Here is a 23,990-nt window from a genome sequence, read left to right on the forward strand (position 1 = left end):
CTTACTTTGTGGTTCAAGTTGGAGTAGAGGGTTCTGGAGTGATAGTACAGTGGGTAAGATGCTTGCAGAGAGTTGACCTGGTATCCATTCTCAGGATCCCATGTGCTCCCCCAAACCCTACAGGAGTGATCCCTGAGTGTGGACCCAGGTGGAAGCCATCAGCACAGATGGGTGTGACCCCAAAAATACACAACAAAAAAATTAAGTTGGAGCAGAGAGAGCATTGTTTGACTTGAAAAAAATTGCATGAAATCACAGTTCACGCACTTCAAGGAAAGGCAAGTCAGAGGAACACTCTAATTATTCTACACTCAATTTGTATAATCCACACCTCAATCTTCTGGACCTTCCAGCTGCATCAGTGCAATGTTCTATTTATTGTTCACTCAGTCGTGAAAGTTTGCAAGTGCTTGAACCTCCTGGGAATCTTTTTATGAAACGGGAAAGCTGAACAAATAAACTCTTTCTCCCCACATCCCATGGAAAGAATAATTAGAGTCTTCTTTGACACAAATGGAGAGAATATACATACAGCACACATCAACCAAGCAATTCATCTCTTTAATAAGAGATAATGATAATCATGATAATGATGATGAGGACAGTGATGATGGAGACAAGAAGGAAGAGAATGATGATAAAAGTGATGATGAGAAGCACCTCTATGGACTCGGTATTATGCCACATATTTATCAGAAAACTCTAAAACTTACAAGGCTGTTTGAAGATATTCTGAGGGTTCTTTTCAAAAACAAAACAAAAGTCAAATCTCAGATTAGTTTCACATTACTATATAATAGGACTGGGATGATTTTAGCGTAAAGATCATTTAATTTTCTACACCTCCCAAGTATCCATTAGACAGGCATACAGATGCTCAATTACTTTGAACTCATGACTATCCTGTGATAATGAAAACTGGTCCTTCACATTCAGATTCCAGCAACTTCAGACATACATGCAGGCTTCTAATAGGAGGCTCAATTATTGATTACCCAATTGGAGGCAAGGTTTCTGGGTCATGCCTCTTATTCTAGAAGGCAATACATCTCTTTTGTGCCTCTTCCTCCAGGACACTTGAAAATTGTGGCAGCAGTGATTTGTTCACAATGATACAGTCACCTTAACATAAGAGGAAAATGTTAGTCACAATTGCTATCTTCACATTACTTGCCTGTCCTACTAGCTTCAACCTAGTCCATCCATCTTCGATTCTCCAGGGCCGCTAAGGGATAACCATCCCAGGAGAAGCTGATTGATGTTGGAATCATGTGCAGAAAGTGACTGAGGCTTTTGAGTGAAATTATTGAAGTCCACTCGCTTCACTGAGGAAGGATCTGAATGAAAATTGCCTTTAAAGGATTCTAAAAAGGGAGGAATAACAATAGATCAAAGCCAGTCCAAAACAGAACAATTTATTTATAGCTTTCACATTAATTCAAAACAAGCTGATGAGCGGAGATTTGCCCATGCATGCACTTTCCACAAAAATAAATGCCTCTCAGGTTGCTTTTATTCTGGCATAATATTAGTGCCCAAGGCGAGAAACATGCTGTACTTCACTCAGCGGGCCTGTCCAAATTTACAATTAAATGGAACTGACACAGCTGATCACATTGAAGCTTGTTTCCTCTTCAGCTGGGGCCTTTCTTTTGAAAGCTTGCATAGTATGTGGGCTCAGTCCCAGTCTGTTGGAGCTTATAGTACCATTTCCCTCACAGGTACTGGGACACTCTGTACAGTTACAGCACTGTACAAATGTTCTAAAATCTCCAATTGGAGATATTTTTGTTCCACTAGGGACACTTATCAGTGTTTGAAGACATTTGTCATTGTCTCCATATAGGGGAGGAATTGCTACTGACATCCAACGAGTATGGGTCAGTGAAGCTCCCAAACATCCTACATGGCATAGATTTGTCCCTCCTGCACCAAAGAATGATTTGAACTCAAATGTCAATAAAGACCAAGAAGCTTGGGTTGGATGACAGCTGGTTGTGTGTGGATTGAAGAGATTAGAGAAATGCTTTACTCGGAAGTTCTAAGACATTTGTACAAGGGAGGTACATACAGTCCAAATGGAGAACCAGAAAGACACAGACAAATCAAAGGAATGTAAGCAGGTACTTGAAATATTTTGGAATCAAATTTGTAGCACCATGGGGCTGTTTAAAGAATCAGAGCCGGGGTTGGTTTGGAGGAGTGGGAGGTAGTCCTTGATTTTATCAGCCCTTGCAGTATGGAACATGGAGGATGATGTCTTCGGGGGCTCTAGTGAAGAGGCAAACTCTCTTGCTATAGATTTTATTTTATCTAATACATTATAGCATCATAAATGGTGATCTCAAACAGCCGAGACACAAGCGAATTAGCACATAGATTGATCTTTCATTTTTGTGCACATAATATTTATACAATATAAAGAGACTATAAAGAGACGTGGTTTCAATGCATATGGGCAAGGCGTACGTGTTTTGTTTCACACACCCCTCCCCTCCTTATTGCCATCTGTGACCTCAGTAATTTTTATTATTTCCTGACCCTGCAACATAGTTGAGGTTCTAACTCCCTTGGTCTTAGATTTCACCACTATCTCCCAGATGTATAGCATTAGCTAGTTCTTAAAACCATACTTTGAGTTTGTCTGTCCACAGGACAGACTTAAACTTCCTTCACTATGCAAAGAGAAACCTTAGCATGTGGATGGCTTTTTAAGAGGAATGCAGATGTCATTTCTTGGTCTTATAGACACATTTCAGATGAAAGATTATACGTTGAATCTTAAGGGTTGAAATCACCACAAACACCACATGAACCAGTGATGATTTCCTATTAGAATCATCCAGAGATCTTTTGAAAAGCACCTGTAATTTAGCTTCTCCTGCTTCAGGTTTTTATTATTATATAATAGGTGAGAAGAAAGCATGAGCATTTATATCTCTGATGTCTCATATATGAACTTAGATAGAGCAAGGTTTAGAGTTCTGATTTAGTCTCTCTTTCTCATCCTCAAAAGATGAAAATGAGGGCTGAAGCAATAATACATTAAGTAAAGTGTTTGCCTTAAATGCATCTGACCCGGGTTTAATCCCTGGTATCCCATATGGTCCCCTGAGCATCTCCAGGAGTAATTCTTGAATCTAGAATGAGGAGTTACTCCTGAGCATCAATGGAAGTGATCCCAAAACAAACAAAAAAATAAATAAAAATGAAAGTAAGAGAGGCTCAAGCTTCACTCAAAATCTTTGTTCAAAGTATATGTTGTTGTCTTGTTGTTATTTTCCATTCAGGATTAATCTTTAATCTATAATCCGGATTAAATAAGAGAAAAAACTGGGAAACTCAAGAACTATGAAAATGTGTTTCCAAATCATGTTGCAGGAAGACCAGTTCAATTTCTGAGTGAGCCAGACATTCTTGGACTTCACAGTTCAGTTCATGAATTGTGGATCTTCCAAAATTATCTGCCAGCCCTGGTGGTGGCTTACAATGCCTATGTAACTTGAGACACCATTTAAAACTAACTTGGAATTTACTACTTTTCCTGCTTTGAATTACATCATATTGACATTATTCAAGGCATAGTGTATAACTTAAAAAGATTTTGAAATGTCTGTTTTATTATAAAAAGTAAAATTGGATTCATCATTATGTTAATATTAATGGGAAAGGAAACAGGCCTTATTTCCACTAAGCAAAATAATAGCTCGGTGGTTTATAATAGTAGATGTGGTGATTAACTGTCTAAAAGATGGGGGCAGTGGCTAAAGAGCTATATTTGTGATTACTTGACTCAGTTGTTCAGTGACAAAGACAGCAGAAGATTAAGTCTTTCTAGTTCCAAACCCCAGCTTTGGGCATGAACTCAAAATTACAAATAAAATTAAGATAGTAGACATTCACAAAAATTATGTCTTCAAAAAAAGATCCAGTGGGGCATGAGATAAAGTATGTAGCCTATGTAGATAAAACAAATAAATACTGCAAAGGTGTTAGAAAGTCCTTGATTCTCCTAATGACCCATGAGCAGAGTTTGAAACTCAAGATCCCATTCAATGGAAGCATAAACTGAGAATATGAGAAAGTAAGAACCATCTCCAAAAATCACATAAGGAAACAGCTATGATTCAAAGTCAGTGTTCTTTTAGCTATAGATAGATGAACATATTTACCTATCTACTTCATGCAGTTTTACTGAAAACTTATGTATTCAGAAAGTCGGTTTTGATACTATTGGAGGATCTAAAATTGGTAAGAGTCAATCAGGATCTAGATTTGTTCTGTTTACAATTTGCCCTCAACATACTTGTTGGAGTAATAGCACAGCTGGTAGGGTGTTTGCCTTACGCAGCCGACCTGGTTTGATTCCTCTCGGAGATCTTGCACAACAGAGCTTGGCAAGCTATCCATGGTGTACTCAATATGCCAAAAACAGTAACAACAAGTCTCACAATGGAGACATTACTGGTGCCCGTGCAAATCGATGAACAAGGGGAAGATAGTGCTACAGACAGTGCTACAATTTGCCCTCAACATACTTGCTGGATCTTCCATTCCAGTGTTAACAACTTTGTAGGCAAAACATTTGCCTTTTGTATCCTCTTTCTAGTTACTTTAAATTATAATAACAATCTCACCTTCAGATATTAGAATTTTCACAGTTTAACCTCTGAATCAGTTCAGTACCCTCTTCATCTTTTGCAGCCCCTCCCTTCGTCCTCCCACCCACTCCGGCTCAGGTCAGGCATGTTATGAGTGGCAGGGGTAGGCAATTTCCTCCTGCTTACTCATTTGTTTCTCCTTTTGCGTTTGTCATTCTTCCCTTCCTCCTCCATTATCCAGGCTGTTTCTGCTTTCTCCAAGATCAGCTCAAGGAGAACACTGAGACACTACAATCTAAAAACGGTCTCATATGACTGATGCTACCATACCAGACCTCTGCCTACTCTGTCAGGCAGGTGCCCAAATGCTGGTGTTGTTTCTCTTTAGGGTCAATGGTTGACTCTTCAGAAGCACGCCTAGTTTTGATGAATCACTAGGAAAAGTCATAAGACTCAGAAAATACTAGCATTTACAATTGTAATTTATTATAGCAAAAGGATGTAGAGCAAGATCAGTAGGGGAAAATGACATACAAGGCCAAGTTTGGAGAACCAGGCACACATCTCCAAAGATCCTTCCCAGTGGAGTTGAACCAGGGAAACTAAATCCTCCAGCAACCAGTTGTGACATGTTTGAAATGTTGCCAGCTAGGGAAACTCAGTGGGGACTAGAGTTTTTACTGGCAGCCGGTGTGCATGTGATCTCTGCTTGGCATGTACCACAATTGAAGACTCACAGAGGAAACACAGGAGTTCAGTGTTAGTCATATTGTTTGACAAACAGTTTAGGCAGAGGGAGCCAGAACTGTTGTCTGGGATGGAGGGATCTCTCCAAGTTTCTGGTTATCAGGCAAAGGCCAATCCCGTCTGGGCAGCTCTTTGGAAGATTAGTCAGACCTGCTGTTAACTCTTTCCTGCGTGCTGACTCATCTCTTTCAAGGTCCTCTCCTGTTAGGCTCTTCATTCTGAATACTGTGTCGAGTTGGGTTCTGACATGCAGTTTATGTTTTCGGTTACACAACTCTGGCATTTTCCTGGTAGGAGTCTATGGCCCGGCAGACTGTCACTAGCCCACAGCAACTGCTGTATCTTCTTAACCCTAGGATACATTTGTTCTCTTTGTGCATGAACTTCAAAGGTCCTGTGCATGTCTGTTGACACCTCCAGTTAGCTCTCTGCCAGAATGAAGCAGGAGCCTTATTCCACCAAGTACTTTGTCATTCCCTGGTGTCCTGTTGACCAGCATTTGGGAGGGAAGAGCATCCGTCCACAACAATATTTACAACAATATTCTTATTTATTTATTTTTTGCTTTTTGGGTAATACCCGGCGATGCACAGGGGTTACTTCTGGCTTTGCACTCAGGAATTACTCCTGGCGATGCTAGGGGAAACTATAGAATGCTGGGAATTGAACCTGGGTCAACCACGTGCAAGGCAAATGCCCTACCCACTGTGACATCTCTCTAGACCCTACAACAATATTCTGTAAAGGAAGTTTCCCAGACATTGTCTTGGATAGATCCCTAAACTCCTGTTCTACCAACAACTAGCTAGAAGTGGGGATGGACTACTGTGTTCCAAACAGGTTTGGATAACTTAAGAACTGCTTTCTGGATCAGCCCAACAACTCGTTATGATTATGCAGTGCCTATTCACTATTGTTCAGAAATTTGGACTTCTGCCAGCAATTTAAAAATGAGTCTCAATTAGCAGTATGTCACCTGTTTTCTAATTCCTATCTTTTTCTTCATTCTCATTTCCATTGGTCTGGTCCAGGAATTTCCATTGCCAGCTTAGCCAGACATAGGTAGCCTTCTATTTTCCCCCATATTGCATTGTCATGGTCTCCAGAGTTACCTATATAATATGATTTGGTCTTGTCATAAACCTGCTCATCTCCGTTGGCTAACCAGAGGCCAGGGGGAAGGGCATCCTTCCTAGTATGCTTACTAGGCCCTTAGCTCGGCCTTTCTTGACTTTCCGGATCCGTTTCTAGCATTCATAGTTGACCCACAAATTTGCTTTCTGCATTTTGATTTCTTTCGTTACTTGAATCTTTCTAGATGGCACTCTGTCTGCTTGTCTATATGGGAAATTTCTACTCATTCTTCAGTGACCCTAGATAAAATATCCATTACTTATGTAGTCCCTTTATAGCACTTTGTAGACCCCAGAACCATCACTTCATGGCTCTGTGACTTTGGGAAGAAGACCTTAATCACTCTCTGTCTTAACTTTCTCATATGCAAAATGGAGTTGTTAAGATCACTGACCTCACTGGGAGTTAGGAAGACTATATTAAATAAGCTAGAATGAAGTGTTGCTTATAGCTTATTTAATATAGTCTTCCTAACTCCCAATGATCTATAATGAAGTGTTATAATGAAGTGTTGAGGAATGGAGCGATAGCACAGAGGGTAGGGCATTTGTCTGGCATGCGGCAGACCCAGGTTCCATTCTTCCATCCCTCTCAGAGAGCCCGCAAGCTATCGAGACTATCCTGCCTGCACGGCAGAGCCTGGCAAGCTCCCTGTGGCATATTTGATATGCCAAAAACGTAACAACAAGTCTCACAATGATGCCCGCTCAAGCAAATCGATGAACAATGGGAGGGCAGTGACAGTGACAATAAAGTGTTGAGTACTGTATTTAGCACAGTTCCCACTCTGCAGTATTTTTATAAAAGTAAATATCTCAGCATTATGAGTTTCAGAAGATGCATTTACTGAGAAATGAATTTTGTGAAGGCAATGAATCTTCCATATCTAGTTTGCCTGTCACGGCCGACATGCAAAGAAGGTGGTGAGTAAAGGATGGATGAATGTGGATGAAACTTGTATTTCTTAAATGTTCCTTTAAAAAGTTCAGAAAAGGGATCAAGGAGATAGTTGAGCAGGTAGGACACTTGTCTAGCTTAGGACTGACCTGGATTCAATCCCTCACATCCCATATGGTCCCCCAAGTTTCTCTTTGAGCAATTCTTGAGCACAGAGCCAGGAGTAACCCATGAGCATCATCAATTGTGGCTAAATAACAATAACAAATAGAGTTCAGGTAAAAGGGGAATGAAAAGAGATAGAGATAGGAAGTAATAGATCAAGCCTGGATTTGTTTAAAGTGGTGGATGAGTAAATGGAGATTGATTGAGGCATCCTATATTTATGCTTGTCAGAGCTTCTCTACAACACAAAGTTAATTAGCAAAAAGAAGAGAAAAATCTGTTGAAATAATTAGTGAATCAAATGAATATTCTTTATTTCTTGGATATCTTATTTCTGTACTTTATTTTTACATTTACTTCAAAACCTGCATTCTGTGGGAAAATGTGCACCTAGAGTAGTCAGGAATCATTGCTTTCTTGTGTATGGAGTGGCCCTTTCTGTCTGTTTACCCTGCAGTCTGTCTTTAGGCAACAGGTTGTTTTCATATTTGTAATGAGCTGCCACACTTTGGTCATTTGTGAAATTCTCCCTGGGACTGTGTGTTTTCCCTTTGTATCACATTTTCTCAGTCACCTACCCATCTCAGAGCATCCTAGTCTGACAATTGTTAGTCATTTCAAAAGCAACACACTTCTCAATTTGCATGTTTTCCTGTCTGCTAAAGATGTGGCCTTTAGAAGGGGCAGTTCTGTCACATAGCAACCTGTCCCCAGTGTTGGCAGCAGGTTGACAGGACTGGCTGTGGAAGACCCCACGTACTTATTGCTGTCCATCAAACTCAGGAAAGGACCAACTCCCATGCTGTGACTATACCTAGCCCCAACTCACTGAACTAGATATTGTCACATTCCTTTGTTAGCTGTGGAAGATGGTCTTTGTAATTCTACTGAAGGAGGAGAGGAATCCAAGAGTCACTGTGTATTTAGAGGAGAGAGCTCAGAAAGGATGGAGGTAAATTCCTTCAACACTCAAGTGTCCGTGTTCTAAGTACTGTGCATGCATTTCTTTTTGTCATGAGCACAGCCATCAAACATTCATCCCGAAATTGCAGGTGAGTAGTGAAGCTCAGACAAGACTGAGGACTACAAGACAGACGCATATGCTTCTTGTCTGCTGCTCTCAGTCCATCTGTCTGCATTGTATGGCCCATAAATGTGGTTATAGATATTAGACGACCCTTGGGAGAAGAAAGTTTCCCTGCCCTGTGTGAATCTGGGATTAGGACCCAGGTCTGGCTTCTGTGCTTGAGTCCTTTCATGGTGAGTTCTTTTGCTTTTTACAGATAGCTAATACACAGAGACTTCAGGGCTCTATTACTGAAGGAGAGAGGAGAAAGATGGAATTGTTGAGGCTCTTTATCCCTTAGCTTGACATGATGACACACACCAGTTTCATCTTAATTGCTTCATCTGACATACCAATATTTGCTTATAATTAATGTGCATTTGTGTTAAGCCCAGGATTTAGCAAATCATATACACTCAATCATTCAATGCTCACAACTGTAGAGATTGAATGATATCAACCTTCTCATCCCCAAATTTATCCAAAGACAGAGGTACTGCACTATCATGCACTGCATTGTCATCCTGTTGTTCATTGATTTACTCAAGCAGGCACCGGTAACGTCTCCAATTGTAAGACTTGTTGTTACTGTTTTTGGCATATTGAATATGCCATAGGTAGCTTGCCAGGCTCTGGCCTGCACGCCAGATACTCTCAGTAGCTTGCTGGACTCTCAGAGAAGGATGGAGAAATTGAACCCGGGTTGACCACATCCAAGGCAAACGCCCTACCTGCTGTGTTATCCCCCCAGTCCAAGACAGAGGTACAGAGAAGGTAAATACACATACACACACACACAAGCACACCCTCACACACACACAGGCACACACACACACACACATACCACTAAATTCTTTTTTTGTGTGTGTTTTTTGGGTCACACCCGGCAATTCACAGGGGTTACTCCTGGCTCATGCACTCAGGAATCACCCCTGGCGGCACTCAGGAGACCATATGGAATGCTGGGAATCGAACCCAGGTCGGCCACGTGCAAGGCAAACGCCCTACCCACTGTGCTATTGCTCCAGCTCCATCCACTAACTTCTTAAAGAGATCACAATAGTCTGTCTGAGCAGGAGTTAACGCCCTTGATGGGTGATTCCAGAGGCCCTTGATGAGAATCAGTGAAATCTGCAGAATTCCAAAAGACTCATCCAGCAAATCCTCCCTCTGCCCCCATCTTGCCCTGCCCTTCCTTCCACTCTTTCTCATCTGACAGAGAAGGCTCTGATAAAAAGAAATTGAAGCTGAATAAGACCAAGTTCTTATCTAAAGAGGATCTGGGGTCTGGAAGAAAGAATCAGATGTGAAAAGTAAAAGCGTGAAAGAAAGAACTGCATGACCCAGACTCAGAAGAGCTAGAGATGAGTTGATGGTGTGGCCGACACATCCAAAGGTGTTAAAGACTTCCTGAGCTCAGTTCTTCCTGTAAGGGGAGAACTGGAAGGCAGTTCTTCGGAAGTTTTCTGTCTTCCTCTTTCAGCAGGTGTGTTTGAGAGGTAGACCCCTGAGTTCTGAGGGTGACCCCCACAGAAGGACACTGATGGAACTGTGACTGGTTTTTATTCACCTACTCATCTTCTCATGCTGTTTGGGATTTTCACTTGGCTTGTGTGGAAGCAGCTCCTCCCCCTTCTCTCCTGCTCTCTCAGCTTTTTAATGACACAATTCTCAGAATGCCAGGTCAGTACTTCTGACCCCTATTCTTCTGCATAAGTGTCACTACCTGTCACCACGATTTGGGTTTAGAGCACTTTTGCAGCTAATGGAGGTTTCTGTCCTTGTTTAAATGTCTTGTTTGGTTTTGTTCTTGATCAGCCCTTCGGAGTATTTCTTCTCTCTATTATCTGTCTTACTCTTGCTCTCTGTTTTTAATGTGCAAGTTTGAACCCAGACTTTTTTTGCTGCCAAGAGGAAAAGTATGTGATGAAGAAGGGAGCTTGTGTCATTGGGCTCTCTTGGTTTGTAAATCATGCGGGAAGCAAATTTTTGCATTTTCTGCAGCTGCTCCAGGTACCCTAGGGGAGCATGACTAGGAAAATCCCAGCGGACCCTCAGCTCTTGAGGCTCACTAGGGAGAGGATAGGGATTGCAAAGCAGCAACTCAGCATCATCTGGGCTCTGCTTTACAGTCTCTCTTCTCTGACTCACAAAGCCAACCCCTTGGTTTCTGCCCTTCTAGTCTGTCATCTGAGGATTGTTGGATTTCCTGGGCCAATACAGAAGTAACTTAAAAATTGTGGCGCATCTTTTTTTAAAAAAATTTTTTTTGTTAGTGAATCACCATGAGTTACGGTTACAAACTTATGAACTTTCATGTTTGCATCTTGTTTATATCCCTCCACCAGTGCCCACCCTCCACCAATGTTCCCAGTATCCTTCCCACCCTCCAACCCCATCCCTCCACCCCACCCCACCTCTGTGGCAGGGCATTTCCTTTTGTTCTCTCTCTCTCCTTTTGGGTGTTGTGGTTTAAAACAGAGGCACTACGTGGCCATCGTGTTTGATCTATATTCTATTTTCAGAGTGCATCTCCCATCCCATGCAGGTCCTCAAACCACACTTTACCTGGTGTTCCCTTCTCTATGCGAGCTGCCCCTTCCTCCAGCATGTGGGGCCAGCTTCCAAGCCTTGGAGCCAACCTCCTGGTACTTATCTACTATTCTTGGCTGTTAGTCTCCTATCCTGTTATTTATTTTATATTCCACAGATGAGTGCAATCTTTGTATGTCTGTCTCTCTCTTTCTGACTCATTTCACTCTTAGCATGGTACTTTCCATGTTGATCCACTTATATGCAAATTTCATGACTTCATCTTTTCTAACAGCAGCATAGTATTCCATTCTGTAGATAGCACATCTTTCTAAAAGACCTAGATTGATGCCAGGGAGGAAGTTATTTGATTTGATTGAGGAGTGCTGTTTATGCTGGAGAGCCAGCCAGACTTTTCTATTTCATGATGCTGCTAGGAGCAAACCCGCAACTGCCTGCTCTCTGCCGCAGGGCCTTGATCCTGGCCCTGCCCCTATCCAACCCTCCCCTGCAGCAGTCCTTCCTTTCCTGGTGTGCTCTGCAACTCTGCACCTGGAGGCATGGCCATTCTCCTCTCAGGAAGATCTCTTTTCACAAAGAGGAAGTCCTGTTCATTTGTTCTCCTTCTATCCAACTCCTCCTAGGAGGGCAATGCATTATACTAATAAACGCTGTTGGGTGGCATCCTGTGCAGATTAACTAAAATAATCTACCATTGTGACTAGGTAGCTATTTTTATTCCTGTTTTATTTGTGAGGGATCTGCAAGAGTTTGAATAACTTGCTGCAGAACAAAAAGCTTGTACTTTTTGTTTCCATTCTACGGTGAGGTTAATACAAATCACTGATGGCGGTTGGATTCTGACACTAAATAAACAGAATTCCGAAGGAGAGACTGGTGACATAGCCATTGAAGAAATTGCCATGCGTGATTGGAATCGGGAGATGCCTCCTGTGTGGTAGCGGCCAGGAGCATGATCAAGTGACGCAATGAAGCATGCACGGCGAAAAGCACATCATGGCCAGGACGAAGTCAGATGTTCTTCCCCAAGCCCTAAGGCTGTGCATTCAAGGGAATAAGGGGTAGGGAAGGTGTTCTCTGGAAGGCCAGTGGAGGCAGACTGTAAGGGAGGCATCCTGACTAAGGCAGTTTCAGAGAATTTGTGATAAGTAGCTGCATCAACAGAGCACTCTGGGGGCTAGTCAGAATTTGGGAGAGGACAAAAAAATTGCTGGGAATCTTTACTGGAAGGTAGACTATGCTTTATTTGCCACTATCACATTTTCAGCCCTGCACATCCTAGAGTAAAATATAAGAGGTCTTTGTAGCTGTGCACTCCAGGAAATTCTGCGTAGCTCTCTTCTGGGAGCTTTAGTTTATGGCCAATGGATTTTGGCTAGAATTGATGAGATTACATGGTGTCTGGGGGGCAGTTTGTAGGTGTGACTGCCAGGCTACTGGAAAACTGGGGAGCTGGGGGGAGAAAACCCAGTCCCAATCCAAGTGGTCATGGAGATCTCAGTTATAGGTTCCACATACTTGGGTTTTTCTGCTGGTTCACTTTTGGGTGAGGCCCGTCCGAGCTTGTGGAGGGTGGCCTTGAGCATGGCTGTGGTTGGGTTCTGGAGGTTTTGGGCTGCTAGGGTTCTCCTTGGGGTGAAGAGGGAAACTCAAACCCCCCAAGCCCCCTTTCCTCCAGATGCCCCAGTGAGGACAGCCTGGCACGGGGTCAGGACATTCTGTGTAGCTCCACTTCTTTAAGAAAAACAATGTGACCAATGGGATAGATCAGTTGCCTCCTTATGAAAATTCTGCTTTTGATAACCTTGCAAAGATGAATGTTTCAGAGAAACTGAACTGCCTGAAATTCCATATTACTGAAATTGAAGTGTACCTACTTTTTATTCTCCTGAAGATCAGGCCTGGTGATATGGGGACCATGTTCCCTGGGGACCAAACTCAGAGCCTCATGCATGTGTGGCAGGTGCTTTACCACTTGAGCTACATGCTCCACTCAGAACTTTTTACTTTTAAAACTAGTTAATGACTGGTGAGAAGTAATTTTCATGACCTTCTCAAAGAACTGTGCTAATATTATTTTTTTCTTTCCCTCATAACTGAGGCCAATTTGAAAGAGAAAAAAAAGTGAACTGCTAGAAATTCATTCTATAATTAATCCTAATGGTTTTTTGTTTTTGTTTTTTTTTGTCTTTGTTGTTTACTTTTGCCCCCCAACTCCCTTTTTATTTTATTCTTCCAAACTGTCTCAAGGGTGACTGGGAACATTTGCCTTAGTTGTGCATGCTTGGTGCTGGAGTGATGGCACAGCGGGTAGGGCATTTGCCTTGCACATGGCTGACCCAGGTTCGATTCCTCCACCCCTCTTGGAGAGCCCTGCAAACTACCGAGAGTATCTCGCCCGCTATGGCAGAGCCTGGCAAGCTACCCATGGCGTATTCCATATGCCAAAAACAGTGACAAGAAGTCTCACAAATCCATTGTGAAATGTTACTGGTGCCTGCACACATGAGCAAATCGATGAACAACGGGATAACTGTGCTGTGCTGTGCTGTGCATGCTTGAAGGTTCCATGCTTGGGCTTGGAGATGTTTTATGCTTGTGCATGTGCTCCTGTGAACTCTCCCCACCTGCCCCCCCAAATCTTCAGTCTTGATAAACAACTTTGAAATGCTATCCTTCCCGCTCTTATTTTCCCTTCAAAATTCACAAATAATTTAGTGGGACCAAATTTGGTCTCCACCTGAATTTGGGTTTTCTGATTTGCACATCTAAAACTTTGATTAGAGACTGCTCTTTTATGCTAGCATCCACTGCGATCATGCTCGGTGCAGTTGTGGGGTTGGCGTGACTCCATCTCTCATCCCTGTAGATAGAGGGGACGCCACAAAGGATGCCATTGGAGTGAGGAGTTGTATAACTGGACATTTTAGATTTCTTCATATGACAGGCTTAGTGGTGAGGCAAAAGCTTCTGTTGGAACTGTTCTACCTGCTTCCTTTCTTTGTAGATGTGTGTCCCCTCTGTGACATGACACATTTAAACTATCTGCCAGGGTAAGAAATAATCTCTGGTCATGAAATAGAGCTTTACTTCTCTGATAATGTAAGAGTGCATGATATGCCCAAGGTAGATTAGCGATCTGACTCTCAGTTTAAAGAAGCACACACAGCCATAAACAAGGCTGAGAGGTTCCGTGGCATAGTTAGTGTCACAGAGTCCTCTAGCAGCTACAAAGTACTTGAAATGCAGCCACTCTGATTGGAGCACAGTGTGGCTGTAAGATTAACCCAGGATTTTGTTAATTTAGCATGAATGTGAAACGACCTCTTCATCAAGCACAATACCTTTTATTTGGTGTTTGGTGGTCAGCACTGGTGGTGCTGGAGGAACTAAGCAGTGCCAGGGATGGAGTCTGAGCCTCCTGAATACAAGGCATGTGCTCAGCCTGTTGAGCTGAAGGATGGTTATATGTTGATTATATATATATATATATATATATACATATATATATGTATGTATATATATTCTATTATATATATCCTGTCCAGGATATTCTATTGCGCTACTTCCCTTAACTTGATGGTTTATGACAAAAGGTGCAGTGTTACTTAATTTTCCCCTTTTATAGATAAAGGACCACTTCTCTCATTACACTACAATTTTTTTTTCTGTCTTCATTCTACTTTTTTTCTATATCTGTAGCGTTTGGAAATTCTATATCTATATCTGTAGCAAATAGCGTTTATCTTGTAGATTGATGAGGGGGCCTTGTTATTTAGTTTGAAGTTTGCTCAGCGTCTTAAATATGTGGGCTTACATCATTTTAAAAGCTTGGATGATTTCTAACCCACATTTATTTATTTTTTTTTTTGAGTACATTTTTCAGCCTAGTCTCTTTTCCTCTCCTCTGTGATGCTGATGACAGATATGCTGATGACAGACGCCTTTTGTTATAGCCCCACAGGTCTCAGAGGCTTTGCCTTTTTTCTTTCTTCTTGTAGACTGTTTCTCTCTGTTGAGATTCTGTGGTTCCTATTTAAATCTTCAAATATGCTGCCTCTTTGCTTGGCTCTCTAACCTTCTCTATGCAAACAAACAGAAAGTAAACCCCACAGGCCACAGCACCTTGGTGCTCCTATAATATCCCCTGGAAGTTTCCAGTCTCTTGGATCTCCCAGCCCCTGAGGTGAGGGTGGCGGGTGGGGTTGGGAGGATTGCAGCACTCACTTTGGGAATGATAGTGGAGGAAGCAGGATTAGCTTGTTTGTTCATGTTGTTATTTCCATTTTCCAACTCTCCAGTATCCAGTTCAATATAGACAAGGCACAACATCCTACTTTAAGATATAAGGTTCCTAGAAACTCTGTCTTCTCTCCACTTTTCAGAATCTTATCTTTTTTTTTTTTAAATAAACTTTCCAGAGTTCTAAGGTTACATCACAGGAGGAGGAGAAGAGGGCATCTGTTCCATTTTCCCAAAGGTCAAGTCCTTTCCTGTTGTTTGAGTTTGTTCAGCATGTACCTAAACTTAGTTTTGAAAGTCTTTCACTGTAGCTAAAGACAAATAAGAGGCCTAGCCACACCTGACTTGCCTTCCTGTTGTGGACAATTACAGTCAGACATTTTAAGATGTTTATAGTTTCTATAAACATTTCTAAGACATTTTACGATGTATATAGTTTCTAGTGACGGGCAGGGTGTCCAAGGTAAAGCTGTAGATGTTCTTTGTTGAAATAACATAAGAAGGCGTCATGTTATCTGTGAGCACAGATGTAAAACTGAAAACTTGGGAAAGCCTCATAGAATGGATTTTAGGAAAAGTTGGCATTGTTTGTTTGTTTTGTTTTATTTGTTTAGTGGAGCTTATCTTATTGGATTTGGGGTGTTTCCGAAATCCTGTTTATATTTATTTATTTATTTATTTTTTGGTCTTGATACTTTTTTTGGGTGGGGTCTGGAGCAATAGCACAGCGGGTAAGGTGTTTGCCTTGCACGTGGCCGACCTGGGCTTGATTCTTCCATCCCTCTCAGAGAGCCCCACAAGCTACCCGTGGTGTATTCGGTATGCCAAAAACAGTAACAAGTCTTACAATGGAGACGTTACTGGTGCCCGCTAGAGCAAATCGATGAACAACAGGACGGCAGTGCTATGGTGCTATAGTTTCTATCAGAAAAAATGATAATAGTGTCAAACCAAGGATTCTGGGTTTGTCAATTGTTGGGTTGAGAGGACAATTGTGTTTTGGATACCTTTGTAACACCTGTACGATTTGTTCAATCTCATTCTCCAGGAGACTAATCCTCTCGGTGATTTTGGTTAAATGAGTGGGTTTGGTCAAAATTCAAGAAAAGTACCAGAACATGTTAATTAGAAACAAATTGCTAACAATACTGTCCATTTCATTCCAAAATAGCTTTGTTCATAGTAAATCAGAGATAGAGTCTTCCATCTCAACCTAGACTGTGCTAAGTAAGCCCTCAGGGTAGTATTTACTCAAGCAGCCTAAAGATAATCTATGCAAGATCAATTTTAAGTTTCTAGCTAGAAATACCCATGACTCAAGTAAAAGCAATGGCAGTGTTCTAAATTCTCCCATGCTTCTTCATTCTGCAGGTCTCTGAGAAACTAGAAAATATCTAAATCTGAGAAATCTTAAAAAACATAAATGCTTGGATCTTCTGGATTGTTCACTCAACCCTTCCTGTTCTGTTTTAATTTTTTTTTTTTTTTTTTTGGCTTTTGGGTCACACCCGGTGATGCTCAAGGGTTACTCCTGGCTTTGCACTCAGGAATTACTCTTGGCGGTGCTCAGGGAACCATATGGGATGCTGGGAATAATACCTGGGTTCGCTGCATGCAAGGCAAATGCCCAACCCACTGTGCTATTGCTCCAGCCCCTGTATCAAATTTTTTAAAACTTAATGGGGCTGGAGCGATAGCACAGTGGGTAGGGCTTTTGCCTTACACACAGCGGACCCTGGTTCGATTCCCAGCATCTCATATGGTCCCCTGAGCACCTCCAGGAGTAATTCCTGAGTTCACAGCCAGGAGGAACCCTTGTGCATCACCAAGTGTGACCCAAAAAGCTAAAAAGATCAAATTAAATTAAAAAAAAAAAGCTTAGCATAGCATTTAATACTACTATGTAAAGAAATAGTTCTGACTACATTTACTATCATTATAGTTTTTATTAAAACAGATACATCCTAAATTGCAAAATAAAGAAGAAATAAAAATAAAAGAAAAATGAAAATATTAAATTTAATTTGGTTTAGGTGAAAATAGTCAAGCAACCTTAAATTGTGTTCCAAAGGTATAGGATAAAAGCCAAGTGTTGTAAGAACCATAAGCTCTTTCTCCTTCTCTATGTGGCCAATATTGTTTTACCTTTAAGACTGAATAAAGACCTCCTATGACTACCCCAAGTGACCCTAATTTTACTCTTCCAAGAACAAGAGCTGCAATAGAAGAGTAGAGTGCATTATTTTCATTGTTGTACTATAGAGACATTTATACTTTTTATAGGTGTGACCCCTATGCCCTCTTAGTGTTTGGGGACTACCAGAACTTCATTCAGCCATGTTGGTTGTTGGAATGTGACCCAAAGATCAAACTCCGGGCCTCATATACATTAGATATGGGCTTTGCCACTTGAACTATTTCTGTGGCACCTTGATTTTGAACTTCAGGAAATCCTCCTCACCCCTTTTAAATATGTTGTAGTAAATTAAGTTGATTAAATCTGTTGTATCAATTCTTTTATTAGAAATTTAAGGTAGTGGATACTGAAAAAATATCTCACTAATAATAGAAGGCTGCTATACACCCTCTTTTTATTTATTTTTTAAATTTTGGCCAACAAGCATATTTTATTTTATTATTTTTGACTTTCATTTTTATTACACCCTGTTTTTTTTTTTTTTTTTTGCTTTTTGGGTCACACCTGGTGATGCACAGGGGTTACTCCTGGCTCATTCACTCAGGAATTACTCCTGGAGGTGCTTGGAGGACCATATGAGATGCTGGGGATCGAACCCAGGTTGGCCAGTGCAGGGAAATACCCTACCTGCTGTATCCAGCCCAAATTTTATTTTATTTTTTTTTCAAAACACATTTTTTTCCGTGCCACCAAGTTTATACCTGCTTAAAAGTCCCATAATATGGAGGACACCACTCTGCTTCTTACCAGAGGGAAGAAAAACTAAGGAAGAAGGATATTTCCCCCCTTAGCCAGCGTGGGGCAAAAGCTTGGTTCACAGTCTGGAGACATGGCTGCAAGCACTTGCTGGAACCAGCCATATTTTAATTTTTAATTATTCATGCCTTTTCTGTGATATCTGACTAACATAGCGCCTAATTACAGTCCTAGAGTTGGATTAGTGGAGGCAGTGCAATGGATGAGTCCTACTTGAAAAGTCTATTTGAGCCTGGATGGGAAGGTGGAAGGTAGCAATAATATCGGAGACACCTCCATCCATCATTAGCTATTTTTCAGACCTATTTCATTCAATAAAATGATGCTTATTTAGAATCTCAACCAAAGGCAGTCCTTACAGCTTGATCTAATTCCTTCTAGTAGCAAAATTCAAATCTTCTGATAGTAAGGGATGCTGATAGCTAATAGTCTATCAGCCTCTTCATTTACATGCAAACCACTGGCTTGTGCCAATGCAAGTGAGTTATTTATATGCACTGACAAACTAGGTCTACTTGAGGTCACATTTTATATTAACACTGAATTTTAATAAAGACAGTCACTTGAGTCTCTTAGTTAAGTTTCTGCTGTTCTTTATTCCTTGAAGTTCCACAGTAAGAGAGATTTGGCAGAATATAAAATTGTAATTGGGCTTGAAAGAAAAATGTGTATTTTTTGTTCTGAAGGCATGTTAGACATAAGTTATCCATATTTTGAAAATTGGCATCAGCAAAAATGAATATCTTGTCATCAGGAAAATCTCTTTAATATTTTCATTCTATCTTTATATATAAACAAGGTCAAGTTGTTCTTCCACATGGAAATATCTCCATAAACTTACAGATCATGCCTACAACTGACTTTTGTCTGAAATGGCATGGTCCTATTTTTCCTGCTTTTAGTTTGGGTGAAAGAAAGGATCCAAATAGTCAATAAGCCTAATATTCAAATCCTGTATAGGAACAAATATTTTTCTAGGTTTCTTCATTCTTTTTCTTCAAATCATGGCATTGATACAATCAACTCTCTATAATTATGTTCTTTTCCAAGAACCAAAAAACTGAGATTTTGAACAGAATGATTTAGGAGTAATTAAGATGCTATTTTGTGTCAAAAATTACTTTGTAGTTGGTGTGTACAGATAAAGGCAATGCTATCTAGAGAGAAAGATAAGGAGAGCTTCTACTTGCTGACCAATAAGGTTTTTTCGCTTGAAAGTTGATTTGTTCTTCAGCTTTATCATGATATTTGTTTGAAAACAAGGCTAAAATGATTGTTTTGTACACCTCTAAAGCTACCCCATGCTGCCCCCACGTGTTGACTATGCTCATGTCTGTTCCCCTCCCTTTCCAGGGAACTCTACTGCCAAGTGAAAGAAGTACAGAAATAGATCATAAACTCCACAAGGACAGGGGTGTTTTGATTATACAATTTATGATTTAATTTTATGCTTAGAAAAGTATCTGACTGATGGTAGCATTAAATTAATATTTATTGAGTGAATAAATTAATCACTGAATGCAAAGTTGATTTTTATGAGAAAGAGGTTTGGTCAACTCTCCTTAATCCTGTATTGACGATGCTTTTCTCATCAGATGAGTGTTGACCATATCCTTGCAATAGATCTTAAAAGGTTGGCTTAAAAGTTTTCAGTGGAGTTTCATTGAGTTTAGAATAAAATGTGAATGATTTGCCATTGCTTTATTAAATGCATCATTGCACAGTGCAGAAAAGCTCCTCCCCATCTTTCCAACCATCTGACACTCTCTCCAGTCACACAGGCAAGTCACATTGACTCTTTTTTATTTTTTTCTCTTTTTGGGATCACACCCTGCAATGCACAGGGGTTACTCCTGGCTCATGCACTCAGGAATTACTCCCGGTGGTGCTCGGGGGATCTTATGGGATGTTGGGAATCAAACCCGGGTTGGCTACGTGCAAGGCAAACGCCCTACCCACTGTGCTAACTCTCCAGCCCATACTGACTCTTTAAACTTGCCAGATTTGTTCTCATATCAGGGCCTTTGCTCTTACTATTCCTTCTACTCTATATGTTTGTTCGTTTGCTTTCTAGAGAGAATACAGACTTCTTGGGGGCTAGGCGCTGGGGCTGGGGGCGGAGAAAGAAAAAGGCTTTTAGGAGAAATTGTATACAATTTATCCAAATTTTGTTGGCCTGGAATTCTTGGGGAGTCCTCACAGGAAAAGCCTTGCTTTCTTTTTTTCACCCCCTCTTTTCTTTTCTTTTTTTTTTTTTAAATTGAATCACTGTGAGATACACAGTTACAAAGCTGTTCATGGTGGGGGTCTAGACATAAGATGTTTGAACACCCATCCCTCCATCGGTGCATATTTCCCACCACCAATGTCCCCAGTTTCCCTCCCACCACCCCCTGCCTCCACCCCTGAGCATGTCTCTGTGGCAGGAACTTTCCTTCTCCTCCCTCACCGCCCTCACTCTCACCTTTTGGGGTTTGCAGTACAGATACTGAGAGGTTATCATGTTCCTTTACCTACTTTCAGCAGCAGTTCTCATCCTGTGATCACTTCCAACTATCTTTGTCATAGTGGTCCCTTCTCTATCCCAAATGCCTGCTCTCCTAGCACTTGAGGCAGGCTTCCAATTGTGAACCAATCCTCTTGGCCCTTGTTTCTACTGTCCTTGGGTATTTGATGTGTTTTGCAAGTAGATCTTCATGTGACGCATTCTTTCCTTTCATTTAATAACATTCCCGATATGTTCTCTTTACATCCACAGCTACCCTACATATCATGCATCCCTTGCTTATAATCTGGTTTGAATTTCTTCACAGCTGTTTTTTAATATCAAGGATCATCTTCTAACTTACTGATTAATGTGGTATTTTTGTTCTGTTTTGTTTTGTTGCGGACTACACCAGGTGATGATCAGGATTATTATTGACCCTGTACGCAGGGATCACTCCTCGTGATGCTCAAGGGACCATATGCAGAGCAGAGATCAAATTGGAACCTGCCCTGTACAAGTATTTTAACACCATGCTATCTCTCTAGCACACCAAAAATGCCTCTTCTGCCCTCATACATTCTGCTGGCTACTATCCACATCTCACCTGGCCTTTTTAACAAAGGTCCTAAGAGTTTTCTGTTTTACAACATAGTGTTTTATGGTTCCTCAATTCCCACTAAATTTAAATACCACTGAAATAGCAACCTACTCCTTAATTTTATTTTATGCTGTATAGTTAGCAGTAGAATAGCATTCAATACTGATGGAAGCTGATTAAATATTTGATGAATGCATAAAATAATAAAAGAAGGCCTTATTTACTTTTTATTTGTTTACTTTTGGGAAAGACATATTGCCACTATAATATGTATAATCTGCCTTGTACAGTGTCTGACACACAAAGAATTCAATTATGTTAACTTTTCTTGACTGTGCTATGACTATTCATCCTTACAGGAAAGCTTTTCCAAGCAGACTGTATAGAATAATGCAAAATAAATGAATAAATAAATTAAAAGGTGGATTTTTATTTTTTCTTGTTAAAATATCCAGGGATGGGATTTCTTGGTTCTAGTAGCATAAAAGTCCAAAAATTATCAATTTTGTAAAGATTCACATTTCTATTCATAATGTCTAGAGTTCCAATTGTTTCATATTCTCACTGGGATGTTGTTAGCTTTTTTTTCACACTTCATATGTGTATAAAATAGAATATCATTGTTTTTTATTTGCAGTTTTTGGTGATTGATGGGCTGGAGCAATAACACAGCGGTTGGGCTTTCACCTTTCATGCGGTCGACCCGTGTTCAATTCCTCTGCCCCTCTCAGAGAGCCCAGCAAGCTACAGAGAATATGGAGTCCTCACGGCAGAGCCTGGCAAGCTACCCGTGCGTATAGGATATGCCAAAAACAGTAACAATAAGTCTCTCAATGAAAGACGTTACTGGTGTCTGCTAGAACAAATTGATGAGCAATGGGATGACAGTGACAGTGACAGTGGTGATTGATGATGTAAAATTTTTTTAATCTTCTATTGCCAATTTGATTTTTAAATAACTAATTTTTACTTAAATAATGTTGCATTATAATATTATCTAAGTTTCAGGTATGCATCTTCATGAATCAATATCTGTAGATACTGGGAAATATTATAGGTACTCAGTTTTTAGTTTTGAGTATAAATCCTAGCAGAGAAAAGCAATATGGCTTATAAAGTTCCCATGTTATATTGTACTTGTAATTCTACTATATAACCCCCATCATCAAAGAATCAATAACCTCCATCTCACCAGCATCCCTTTGTCACTTCTTGCCATTATAAACTTTCATCAGGTGTGGGGAGTGGATTTCTACACCCAATGGTGCTCAAGGCTTACTCCAGGCTCAGGTATTCCTTTGGTGGGGAGCTGGGCTGGGGGCGGGGCAGAGGGTGGGAGAAGGCACTTGCAGAACCATACCTGGTACCAGAGATAGAACCTAAGTTGGCTCCATGCAAGGCAAGCACCCTTCCAGCTGTACTATCTTTCCTGTCCCTGTCCTGGTGAGCTCTTCAGAATTGTTTGAAAGATTTGCGTACAAAACTCAGAAGATTAAAAGTTAGAGTTCATTTCCCAGTTTAAATAGGTGGGTTCAGGATCCTCCCCAAATGTCCAGGCCTCTTCTTTACCGGCACACCATGCCACCATTCCACTCCCTGATAATGTTCCATCCCATGTACGACCTCCTGGGTCCTGTCCCATGTGGCTCACTTGCCTCAGGTGTGCAAAGACCAGGTCCCATCTCCAGTGCATGAAGACCTGGTCCTGTCTTCAGTGTAGGAAGACCAGGTCTTACCTAGCGTTACTCTCTGTCCAATCTGAAATGTGGTATCCTCACGGTTTTTGGAGCTAAACCTAAATGGTTCCCTGACATTTTGTCCTGGCTTTCCTTGGCGTCTAGCCTGCTGCCGTGTGCTCCTGGAGAGGTCCCTGGGCACTGTATCTGTCGCTGGGCCTCTCTCAACTGAACCACAGAAGTTCCTGTCCTCCTCTCCTGGCTTTCCTCCTCTCTGACCATGGCCATGTTGCATGTGAGTGAGATTCCTATGCTCAGCAATTCGTCCCTACCTAGGTATCCGAGAGCTGCCTGAATCTGAGCTATCTGGAGTGTCTGAGTCCTGCCAGTAAGACCTCCCTGCACTGTGTCATACGTCAGGGTGTGCAAGCCCGAACTGATCCTGTAGTTTGCCTGGGCATAAGCAAAAAGAGTGCATGCAGAGAGAAAGAGATAGAGACGGAGAGAGTGAGAGAGAGAGAAAGAAAGAAAGAAAGAAAGAAAGAAAGAAAGAAAGAAAGAAAGAAAGAAAGAAAGAAAGAAAGAAAGAAAGAAAGAAAGAAAGAAAGAAAGAAAGAAAGAAAGAAGGAAGGAAGGAAGGAAGGAAGGAAGGAAGGAAGGAAGGAAGGAAGGAAGGAAGGAAGGAAAGAAAGAAAGAAAGAAAGAAAGACAGAAAGAAAGAAAGAAAGAAAGAAAGAAAGAAAGAAAGAAAGAAAGAAAGAAAGAAAGAAAGAAAGAAAGAGAGAAGAAAGAGAGAGAGAAAGAAAGAGAGAGAGAGAAAGAAACTGGGGTCTCCTTTAATCTGCTGCCATCTCCCATCCCTAGTCACCC

General features: G+C 41.1%; 1 pseudogene; it reads right to left on the bottom strand.

The window, feature by feature from the left end:
• The window catches only part of LOC101543253 (alpha-endosulfine-like), a 33,066-nt pseudogene that overhangs the window by 8,441 nt on the left and 635 nt on the right, over window positions 1-23,990 (bottom strand).

Source organism: Sorex araneus, chromosome 2, assembly GCF_027595985.1.
Source record: "Sorex araneus isolate mSorAra2 chromosome 2, mSorAra2.pri, whole genome shotgun sequence".
Classification (NCBI taxonomy): domain Eukaryota; kingdom Metazoa; phylum Chordata; class Mammalia; order Eulipotyphla; family Soricidae; genus Sorex; species Sorex araneus.